The sequence below is a fragment of the Podarcis melisellensis genome (genome assembly GCF_964234715.1).
Source record: "Podarcis melisellensis genome assembly, chromosome: 17".
NCBI classification, from domain to species: domain Eukaryota; kingdom Metazoa; phylum Chordata; class Lepidosauria; order Squamata; family Lacertidae; genus Podarcis; species Podarcis melisellensis.
The window spans coordinates 21,649,346-21,661,612 of NC_138534.1; the positions used below are offsets into that span (position 1 = coordinate 21,649,346).

Sequence of the window (12,267 nt, forward strand, 5' to 3'; positions counted from 1 at the left end):
ACTGTGTGTGTGTCTGTGTCTGTCTGTCTGTCTGTCTGTCTATCTATTATATGCCTGTTGTCTTTGTCCATGGTGCTGGAGGAGACTCTTGAGAGTCCCATGGACTACAAGAAGATCAAACCTATCCATTCTGAAGGAAATCAGCCTTGAGTGCTCACTGGAAGGACAGATCCTGAAGCTGAGGCTTCAATACTTTGGCCACCTCATGAAAAGAGAAGACTCCCTGGAAAAGACCCTGATGCAGGGGAAGATTGAGGGCACAAGGAGAAGGGGACAACAGATGACGAGATGGTTGGACAAGATGTGTGTTCTCAAAGCTACCAACATGAGTTTGACCAAACTGCGGGAGGCAGTGGAAGACAGGAGTGCCTGGCGTGCTTTGGTCCATGAGGTCATGAAGAGTCGGACATGACTAAACGACTAAACAACAACAAATCTCTCTCTCTCTCTCTCTCTCTCTCTCATCTATCTATCTATCATCTATCTATCTATCACCCATCTATCTATCATCTCTATATCTATCATCTATCTATCATCTATCTATCTATCATCTATCTATCTATCATCTATCTATCTATCTATCTATCTATCTATCTATCTATCTATCTATAAATCATCTATCTATCTATCATCTATCTATCTATCTAATCTATCTATCTATCATCATCTGTCTATATCTATCTATCTATCTATCTATCTATCTATCTATCTATCATCTATCATCTATCTATCTATCTATATCTATCTACCATCTATCTGTCTATCTGTCTATATGTCTATCTATCTATCATCTATCATCGTACTGTATAATGACTTTTATGTATGAAAATCCAATATTTCCTAGAGGTAACTGGATACTCACCAGTTTGGCTTCTGGCCTGGGTTTGTAACTGCCCTAGCTGGACTAGAGAGTGACCCTAATTCATCTCTGGGTCTTTCCTCTAAGGAAGGCCTGGAAGTTGATGGCAAGGGAGAAGGCTTTTTCAGTGTTCCCTTTATGTGCAACACTCTCCCCACAGTTAGAACCACCTGGCAGCTTTCCCCAGTCCTTTGATGGACTAAGCTGATTATGTTTTATTGTTAGCAGGTGTTGTTTAAATTATAAAAAAGTTAATGTTTCATATGACTTTCCTTCTTTTTATGGTGTAATGCATTTATGTTTTTAAATATGAGTTGCTTGGAAACATTCTTAAGTAACTGGCAAGTAATAAATCCAACAAACAAACAAATAATATATTGGGGCATAGACAGCTGGAGTACAAAATTGATTTTCTTAGTTCTCTTGGCAGATTTCAGTTTTCTTTCTACCCAATGGCCTTGGTTTAGGCTGCCACATGGTCCAATCGTGTCTACCATGTTGTTTAACAGCTATATGAAAATGCTGGTTGAGGGTATCCAAAGAGCTGGACCAAATAAATGTCTCTCATTTTCACCTGCTTTTTGGGTCTTGGGAGAAGTTTTGAACCAGTGCCTGGCCTGGGATCAGTGATGTGAATTTGATGTGAATGAGCAACTTGAAACTTAATCCAGGAAAGATGGAGGTAGCATTGTTTGGGATTCGGCTGATATGGTTTCATTGTTTTAGAAATGGTTGCACACTTCCTTAAGAATCAGCTGAGCAGCTTACAAATGCCTCTGGATCTAGATTCGACACTGAATTCCTAGGTGAAAACAGTCAGGAATGCTTTCTCAGCTGCTTCAGCTAGTACCAGCTAAGCAGCTCCCTGGAGAAATCAGACCCAGGCATAATCGCTCATGCTCTGGTTACATCCAGATTAGATTATTGCCATGTGGATCTGCCTTAAAAATTGACCAGAAAATTCACAGCAGCTGGACAGTTTTCCAGGGTAAGATGCTGGGACAATATCACTTCAGTCATTCCACCTTCACTGATGATCAGTTTGTTTTCAGGACTCAAATGAAAGTACTAGTCATAATCTTTAAACCCCTAAACAGCATGGGATAAGTACATTTTATGTCTTACCTATTGATATATAAACATGCTTAGGTGCTCTACCTAACATCTGAAATTTTGTTGACTGTCTTCTGACATCTGAAGTGGGTGAGGGGCTAAGTTATGCAGTGCCCTTTGTTGAGAGCCTGACCTAGTCACGTTTCAATGACCAGTAAAACATGGTAGCTTAATAATGTATTTGATCTTTGTTCCTTTTCTTTGACTTGTTGGCCATGAAGTTATATTATTTGTTGGCTGTTTTATTGGTTATTATTTACTCTTTTAAAATTAATATTGTTAATTGTGGCCATTTTATGGAAATGAGGCAAGAAGCATTTCCCACACCCTTTAGACATTAAAATAATCAGATGTGTGTCATCTGTTATGTCAGCAATCCCAGGAATGTGACTTTGAATACAGTGACATCCATAACTCTGTGGGCCAGCAGAGGGGATCATTCACGGGCACAGCTTGCATGGAGATAATATGACGTCTGTTCTTTAGTGAGATCTGTTTTGATTTATTTGTGAGATGCTTATGTCTTTTCCAAGAAATTCATCACCATCCTATGCCATTTAGTGTGTTTTCCTATCACTTTCCTAACTACAAAAAGTCTTTGTTGCACCAAAGTGATAGAGTACTTTAATCCAATTTAATTGTGTAAACCTAAACTTCCACTTATGCAATTGAATCCCACTCATAATTGCAGTCTGGAGGTGACCAGTTTTCATAAGCCATGGTTTATGCATTTGCGAACAAACATCAGGGCAAAATACTCCCTTGTTATTCCTCCCCTCATCCCATCATGCTCCAGCTTCAACACAACTATCTTGGCTTCTATTGAGTTCCCCATTGTGTTTACACCAAGGAACTCTGGCTTAATGTCAGCTGACAAACTAGAAAAATAAGTCAAGCTGGTATATGGGCTTTCTCATGTGCCAGTGAAGCCAACACCTAACACAATCCTAGCTATTTGTACATATCTCCATTGTACTGTTGCTGGGAAATGATCTAGAATCTACCTGTAAAATCCTGTAAAGTTGACAACTTGGAAACTTTAGCGTAATTTTATTTAGAGAAAATGAGGTGCAGAATGATTAAGAGCATTCTAAATCACTGGGAGAACACCTGGAAAAGCACAGCTTGATTTAGGATAGCTGTTCCGGTAGAGGAGTACATGCTTAATTAAACACATTTCTTGGAAAATAATTCTGCTATGACAGATAAGACAAATTCAGTAGCTCTAGTAAACTTACTTTCTAAAAAAAGAGAGCACCTGACAAGATCGCACACTGAAGATGAATAGCTAGCAGAATGAAATACAAGGAACCCCTCCCTGCATGCACTGTTGTTGGTTGAACTTCCATTGGTCCACAAACATGGGAGGGAAATATTTTTTTCCTTCAAACTCAAACATAATAAACTCTGAATAATCAAATAAATAAGCCCAATACAAAGATATTCTTCTAAGTTCACATAGCCGCCCTGAGCCCGGCCTTGGCTGGGGAGGGCAGGGTATTATTATTATTATTATTATTATTATTATTATTATTATTGTTATTATTACTATTATTATAGTTCATAGATAAGACGAGTGTTCATGTCAATCATCTGCTCAACACCCATAGTTTTACCTACCCCTTCAAGTGAGCTGAAAATATGTGGCCACTACAAGTTGAATGTATCCTTCTATCTGTTTCAATTGTTTAAAAGGGGCCTCAAAAATGTCAAATAAGTAATGTTGTTTTGCTTTGGATAACTCTAATCAATTTTATCCTGTTCCAAGTCTACCCTTTAGAAAAGTCTAGAAGGCCAAGTCGTACCATGGAATACCATAGATGTCTGCATTTCTTACTACTCTTTCCTATTCAGGGCAAAACAACATACCATTCCAAAGCCCATCATGACTTGTTTTCATAAAAAAGTCATGGAAACAGCAAGACCGGATAATCCACTTCAACAAATAGAGGAACAAATCAATGAAAAGGTAGAGATTAGCCATGAGACAATAACTAAATCTAAAAAACTTACTAGGGCAATGCCTTCATAAGGCCAACCAAAATGCCTCAAAATAGCACACACACTTTCAAGTTTTCTGTCTTAGATTTTGTAACAAACATTCTCTTGAAAACTCACTCTAGCACATTATCCCCCTTTAACAAAAGCATGGAAGACACTTGACTCAGGGCAAGGAAACAAACTATTATTATTTTCAGATCTCTTCCAGCTTTGCAGTTCTACTGAAACTGTCATCTGGAGATTTTGTGCACCTTATAAAGCATTTTGCTAAATAGTTGAACTGCTTTCAGTATATTCCAGAATTTCTAAATTCCAGTCTGCTTTGAATAGTGCCCACCAACAGAGGGGCAGATACCCTAGTATTTCTGTGAATTCATCAACCAACTCATTTTTTAAAAATATTTTTTTTTTGGTCATTCACTTCCATAGGTTTATACTTCCCTGGGTACCTGTACCAACGTTTTAGATAAATGAGAGGCAATTAGAATTCACTGTTAAAGGCTGCAGTGCTCAGCCAGCAAAATAAAAGCACCAAACTCTAATCAGAATTTTTAAGAAGAAGAGTGTAGCCTGGAATATAGCAGTAGCAAAGCCAGTGCAGTGTTTGAATTACAATAACATCAACTACACACAAGTTTATGGCTGATATTGATTAAGTGTGGCAAATTTAAGAAAAAAATAGTACCTATTTTCAATTTTCTTTTAATTGCTTGGTATATTTTTTTTAAAGTGATAGATGTAAAACAGAGCAAAGAAATAATAACAAAGAATGGAGTCCAGTTATTTACATTTCACAGTAATTAACACTGAACTGTTTAACATCTATGCCCGTTCTACTGTGCCGAATCATGCAAGCAGCAGTTCTGCCTCAGAGAAAGATCATTTTCAGATTTTTTTAAAAGTTGAATAGCATACTTTTATACCATAAATACAGTATAAAATATTTCAGCTTTGAAGCATTTAATCACTTTTAAACAGAAATCAAGCAGCTGTGAGGGCACATCTTTTAAATGTCAGAACAAGTGTTCAGTTTTGCTATAGTTTAGATTTCTTTCATTTCAGGTGTCACTTGACATACAATGTCATTTTTCTGACAGACAGAACTTCCAAGGGAGTCTAAACGACTGGGTAATTTTTATGTGTGAAGAAATAAAAATGACCCCCAGACTTTTTATTTCACTGCCAAGTAAACAAAAGCTGTTGAATGTTTTGCTAAAGTATGGGAACAGGAGGCAGACATTGCTTAGAGAAACCCCACTTTGTTGAGTGATATACACCACAATCAGGCAGAAGGACCACTTTTGAGGCCAGGGTGGGGTTCAAAGAAGAGGGCAGGCCAGCATGACATTTGGATACACACTGATGCACATCATGCTTTGAAGATGGGAGGAGCAAGACTATATGAGCCCTTGCCTGGTCCACCCCTCATCTCTTTCATCTCCATGACTGGATTGTTGATGGCATTGTGGGAGCTGGGCTTTTCAGCCCACTTGTCTGAACACTGGTTGGGTGTTTCCCAGTTGTTGCCCAGGGCCTGAATATATTCTAGGACAACCCCACCACATAGCTGAATTTTCTTTTTTAAAAAAAAGTAATTTCTGAGCCTCCTTGCTTAGTCATTCAGCTCTTTTTACCCATGGCCATTGTGGAGACTGCAGACATATCTTCTGGAGCTGCTTGTGTGCTGGGAATGGGCCACATGGTTAATCATTCTACATGTGGCTCTCCTTTTCTGCATTGTCTGTTTGAGGGATCACCTTTTCCTGGGTAAGATTTGGGGGTGGGACATTTCTGAGTGGATTTCTTTGGCTTCCCTGCTAGGTTAACACCGAACACTGGCAGGGATGGACTCAAGGATACTGGAAAGGCAGTGAAGGCTTCTCCCAAGTGCCCTCTTCTCCTTTCCCATCTGGTGAAGAGGAGGAGCTTGATCTGGCAGAAACGTTAGCCAGCCTTGGCAGCCTGGAGAGGGCTCATAAAAAGCCACCACTGGCCGCAGTCTGGCCTCAATGGCTAAGATGCACCCCCAGTCTGGAGACCTGTTGATGAGTTTCAAAGATGGTGCTATTCCCTCTAGAGAAATCTTGTTTTCTTTCTCCTATCGTTTACTCCCTTTCCATGGAATAAAGGTTTTGGAAAGGGGAGTACATTGATGTGTTCTCAATGCTTTTTTATGAAGCAAATTAAAAATGATAAGAGAAAAGGGTAAGACAGGAATCAAGAGAGTATGAAGCATAGGAAGGTGGCTAGGTACTGGTCAAAATGGTGTCCCTGAGTTTTTACATATATGACATTGCAGAAGGTGCCAATTTGTGGGCCTGTGCTTTTGAAATACTGACGTTGTTCACTGGGCTTGCTCAGAATTCCAGCATGCAGACAGTTATTTTGCATGATTATTGTTTCTGGTCAAATAGAATTCACAGGTTTCTGAATTGTTGCAAACACCTGCAAAGACTGCTTGACCAGAGGTGAAATTGTCCACGTCATGAGCAATGATGGTTCAGTCATGCCTCTTTCAGCTTGCTGGAAAAGGGTCATTTTGCAGCCTCCAATGTGTAGCCATGCTGAGGTCACCATGAATACATTTCCTCATATGTGAATACATTGCTTGTATAGATGCAGATATAGTGAGACTTGGCAGTTCCCATGCAAGAATGAATCCTAGGTTTCAATGGATTCATTCAAATGTATCTGCCATTCAAAATGATTGTGGCAAAATTGCCATGTCCAACAAAAACATGAGAATTGAGATGGAATATACTGACTTATGTTCCAAGTTCACTTAATAAGTTTGTTATGGAAGAATAACGGCAGCTAGTCTTCTGGAAATCTCGTCAAGTAACTTTTTATTGTTATGTTGGGTGAAGTGCTCAGACTTCACATCTCAAGTGTTTAAAAATATGATATCTCTGTCTGTAGACTTTCCTATATCTGAGAGCTCACCCAGCACATAAAGTTTCAGAATAAGGTGGCTAAAATATGCTGGCAAAGCTCCCAGATGTCTGTTTCATTTGCAGCAGATCCCAGAGCATCAGTCTCAGTCATGAACCAGTGCTTAGGAGAAGTGATCGATTGCATGAGGATGAAATGATTGATATTATTCATTCATTAATTTTTAACCATAATATCCTGTCCTTTTGTTTCAGTCCAAAACCCAAGGGGGCTTATGTAGCAGACTAAAAACAATCAGGTAAAAACAAAAGCATATAAATTGACAGAGGGCAGCAGATTGTTTTGTTTTTCCCCCTTATAAAACAACAAACATGAGAAAAGTCAATATTAATGAAATAAAACCCTGGTCCTGCTGAAGTCCTGCTGAAATAATTGTTGCCAGAATGTTTAATTAGTGACAGAATGTTGTGGGAAACAGAGCCAGACACATGATCTGGACAGGGATTTTACAAGCTAGGCAGAGGAACAGAGGAGACCCTCTCATATGTTCCCACCAGCCACATTTCAGATGGAGGGAGGTTATATGAGACAACTGCCCCAGGTGGCCTGAAATGATGGGCAGGCTCACACAGGAGAATTTAGTCTTTTTAAATATGTGGGTACTAACCCATTTAGGCTTCAAAAGTGATAACCAGGCAAGATGAAGCTTTTGCTATTGAGAGATTCATGTGTCTGTTACCATTAGTGACGTTGCTTTACTAGAATGCTTCAAATTCACAGCCTACAAAGCTTCTTGGCCAGCATTAGCAAATTAATCCTAGGCAGTGATCATGTGAATAGGATCACTTTTTAATCATCTGAATAGGGCTATGTGGATTGCACCCTGCCCTGTAAGATCTGTCTACCATCATTCATATATGCCTGTAAAACATCTAGAGTTGGATCCAAACTGCTCATACTTGAAGTAGCCCCACTGAAATCAGTGTCACTTAAGTATGTCAGTTGATCTAGTATAAGGATAACAATACAGCAAACGGGATCCATTCCGGAGCCCCGTTCGTAACATGAGCAGAATGCAACCTGCTTCTGTGCATCTGCACATGCGCGGGTCGCGATTCGCCACTTCTGCACATGCGTGTGACGTCATTTTGAGCGTCTGCACATGCGCGAGCGGCGAAACCTGGAAGTAACCCTTTCCAGTACTTCTGGGTCACCGCAGGATGCACCCTGAAAACACTCAACCTGAAGCAAATGAAACATGAGGTATGACTGTACTTGGATCAACTTGTAATGTAAAACTGGGATTTCCAAATTTATGAAAACTCTGTTTAGATTGCAATGCATTTTTTTTTTTAAAAAATGGGAGTCCTACAACTCTTCCCCATTCACTGTTTCTTTCTTCGAAGAAACAGTCACAGAAACTACTCATGTTTCTTAGTTTCCCCTGTGTATCCTTATTACATTTATTCATTTTTTCTACTTAAACAAAATTATAATTGCATTTAGCTTTGCAGCAATTTGTTTCCCAAAAGTAAATTCATAGAGAATATTAGAATGACACAAATACAAAGGTTTTAATTTCCAAAAGCTATTAAAATACACTCCCTAGCAAAATGTGTGTTTGAAGTTCAAATGAAAGACAATATCTGAATATAGTAATCCTCAGGAGAATTCATGGCACCTGTCAGGGACTGTAAAGGTTTTATAAATGTTGTCTTCTGCAAAGTCAACTGCAAACATCATAAGGCCTTTTGTAAATATGTCTACCAGCCTCTTTGTTTGAGCAGAAATATTGAATTTCCCAGCATTATGATTATAAACCGGAGAAGATTATTTTAGATTTTTAATTTTTTAATAATAGCCTTTTACTTTTGCCATGGGATCAGGTTTCATATCATATATTTAAGTGTTTGAAAATATTTGATTTGTAACTGCTGCAATGGCCAAGAAAAATTCCAGCTGCAAATGTTATTTTCCAGTAAACATACTTGAAGTGAAATCTTAAAAATAAAGGATGATGTGACTCCTGAAACACAGGGGTTGAACAGCATCTTTAAGATCAGTAAACATAAAATATTTGCGCTCTCAATCACTCTTTTTTAAAAAAACCAAAATATAAGTGATACAAATCTCTAAGTGTGACATTCTTTAAATAAAAAAAACCAATTTAAAAACCCATAAGAAATTAAAATATTCATATATGTAATAGCTTGGATCAATGACCATTTTTTCTGGTTGACCACCTTTAAAAAAATCCAAAAATTCAAATGCACGAGTGTTGCACGGTCACTTTTGTTAACTGTGAATATTTAGGCTTTTATACTGCGGATGCATTATTAAGAATGCTTGGCAGACTGTAATATTTGCCACTTGGCTGCTTTGGTTTGCTTTGAATGAACTAGAGGTAGAGGGCGGGGGCCTTTGCTGAGCAAAACAGATGTGTCTGTTAACCCTATATGACCAACATAGGATGCCTCTGGGTGAAAACATCACAGTGTATAAAGGAATCATATTCAACCCATGCAATGATATGGTATTTGGCGATGCAGGAAAGCAAAGCAGCACGGGTTAATTTTGCATGATCCTTGGGCTGGCCACTCCTTGACAATGTCCTTGTGTGTTGGGTGGGAAAGGCTAATGAATTCTGGAATCCTCCAGGGCCGAGTGTTCATCCACCTCATGGGGACAACCTTCACGTGCTGGCAGGCCACTCACTCTGCCATAGATATCCTCCCAAATACACGGTCCTTTCTTCCTTCTTCGCACAATTAATATTGGATGTGTTGAATGCCCAAACCGGATTTAGGTTTGATGAGGCCCTAAGCTACTGAAGGTAATGGAGCCCTTTCTATGTCCACCTGTCCTTTTTCAACAACAAATTGTCTCTGTTTTTTGTTGAATATACGCTATATGGTAATTTATGGACCTAATAGGTATCTAAAGCCATTTGACCTGTTCCCATGCAACAAGACCATGCAGAAAGGAGGCACCCTATGTATAGAAATGAGCAAACCAGTGATATTTTAGGGAGCAGGCTAGCAGCCGGGGCCCATCACTCACATCATAGGAGCTTACACAACACAAAACACTGTTGCTGTATGTAGGTTTTATTTTATTTGTTTTTTATGTAATATTTTGGAAATGTACATCCAGTTTTTCCCCTTTATTTTTTTGGGGGGCCCCCAATAGAGTAGGCCCTAAGCTGTAGCTTGTTTATCTTATACATAACTGCAAGTAGGGCTATTGTTTTGGAACGTCTGTAAGTTAACTCTGTGTGTTCTGCACAGAAGGGATGGAATTTAGGAGATAAAATGGTCACTGAACAGAGGCTGGAGATTGGCTATGAATAAGAACCATTCTTACCTCTTCTCAGGATTCTGTCTTCTTGCCTCCCGGCTTTCCTAATGACTTTCCTGAAGCACCTGCTTCCGTTCCTCTGCTTCCCTCAATCATTGTATTAAAAGAAATTTCTCCAGACTTTCTGGAGACTTACGTCTGCCTAGAACTATATTACGCACCTGGAGAAGAACTTTTTTAGAAGGAAAACTATTGCAAGAAGGAGGTTCCAGGGTGGTAATTTTGAAATGGAGGATGGAGGCTGCACATGCAACAGCCCAAATAAACTCCCGGCCACATTACCACCACCCCTTGCCATCCTGTTTGTGGTTGTATCCTTGAATTCTACACTCTGTGCCTTGAAGACTTAATGGCTGGAGTGCATCACGTTTTGGGAAATCAGTTATTGAATATAAATATTTTTTTCTCCAAAAGCACACACAAACCAAGTGTATCAGAGTTTGGTAAAGAGAAAAGTGCCCCAAAATGATCTCTATACAATGTAGCTAGATCAAATGTATCTACTGCACACACATACATCAACAGACAAACTAAACACATATCCTGAGGCCCTCTTACATATACCAAACTGGGTTACTTACCCTTCTCCAATGCACATCCTGCTGTTGTGTCTCAGGACAGAGAGCTAAAAGAAAATTAAAAAGTGCATTGTTTTAATCAGTATTCGAATCACGTTTCATTAACAATAATAATCAGAATTGTATACAAATCTATTTGCTTTTTAATGAAACAAAAATTCCAATTGTCTTCTGTAACTTGGGAACATAAAAACCATAAAAGTAAAAAATTTCAAACGAAATCCAAATGAAGATACAATGGCTGTATTTATTTTATTTTTTTAGTAATTCTCATCCCCTTCTATTTACAGTTTTTTCTTCCTTTTGGACAAAAGTACCGTATTGGCCTGAATATAAGCTGCACCCGAATATAAGCTGCACCTTTAAAATTGGGGGGGGGGGGAGAGAAAAAGGAAAAATACCCGAATATAAGCCACTCCCTTCCTCGCTGCTCTTGGCTGCCTGTTAGGTGGGTGGGGGGTTGCGCTGTGTTGCCAGTGGCCTTTCCCCTTCCTCTCTCTCTCATTTCCTGGCCTTGGGGGAGAGGACAGGGAATACGCATGGGACAGGCGTCACTTTGCCGTGCTCCTGGCACTATTTGCCCTGAGTTCCTGGCTGCTTACCGTAAGGCCGCGAATATAAGCCACACTTTAACTTTGCATGGTCAGAATTTGGGGGGGGGGGGAAGTGAGGCTTATATTCAGGCCAATATGGTACATGTACCCTGCTCCTATGCCATGCCTGAATCTGTGCATTTTATGCACACAGATTCAGAACAGACCTGTGTGAAATCCATTGCTGGAGTGAAAAGCTGTCCATATGGCCTGACCAATATCTTTCAAACAGATTTTTTTCCTGCCCAATAGCACTGATATAGCTACAGATGCAGGTGTTTATCGCAGAGAGTGCAATGCAAGTTACCTGAGAGCGTGGTTTTTATTTCAAAGGAAACAATGAACTTTCTGCACAACAACAACAAAATGAACTTATTGTGCCACAAAGGTGTGAGCATATGGAAATGATGAGAACCTCTGACCTTACCAGTAATGGACTGCAATTCCCATCACCCAAGTCTGCATGGGCAGTGATCAAGGATGATGGGACTTGTAGTATGACAACACAAGTTCCACAGTCTCGATGCATGGAACAGATAGGTGAGTCAGTATGAAAGTAAAGGCAAAAGGGAGTGAGAGAGAATTGTATATAGGGACAATAGCAGCCAACTGATTAACAGAGAAACACACTGATTTCTCTTTTGTGTACAGCAATCTTATGAGGCCAAATTAAAGTTTTCCCAAAAAACCCATACATTTGGTAAACATAACTTTCCCTTGAGTATAACCTTATTTCCTGCACTTTTTAGTTTAGCTATCACTGTTCATAAATTTTGCATTATTTAAGGAATAAACCTTCTAGCTGAAAATATTGAAAACTTCAACTCTCATGAGTTTATTTGTTACAAATCTAATAATTTCAAGATTTTAAAAA

The 12,267-nt window shown here is 39.2% G+C and overlaps 1 protein-coding gene across 27 annotated transcripts in view; it reads right to left on the bottom strand.

The window, feature by feature from the left end:
* Window positions 1–12,267, bottom strand: part of PTPRD (protein tyrosine phosphatase receptor type D) — a 1,158,377-nt gene that overhangs the window by 747,569 nt on the left and 398,541 nt on the right. For all 27 annotated transcript variants that reach the window (XM_081893652.1, XM_081893642.1, XM_081893658.1 and 24 more), the window contains one exon: window positions 10,804–10,847. The gene's annotated coding sequence lies outside the window, so the exon portion shown is untranslated. The remainder of the gene's footprint in view (window positions 1–10,803; window positions 10,848–12,267) is intronic.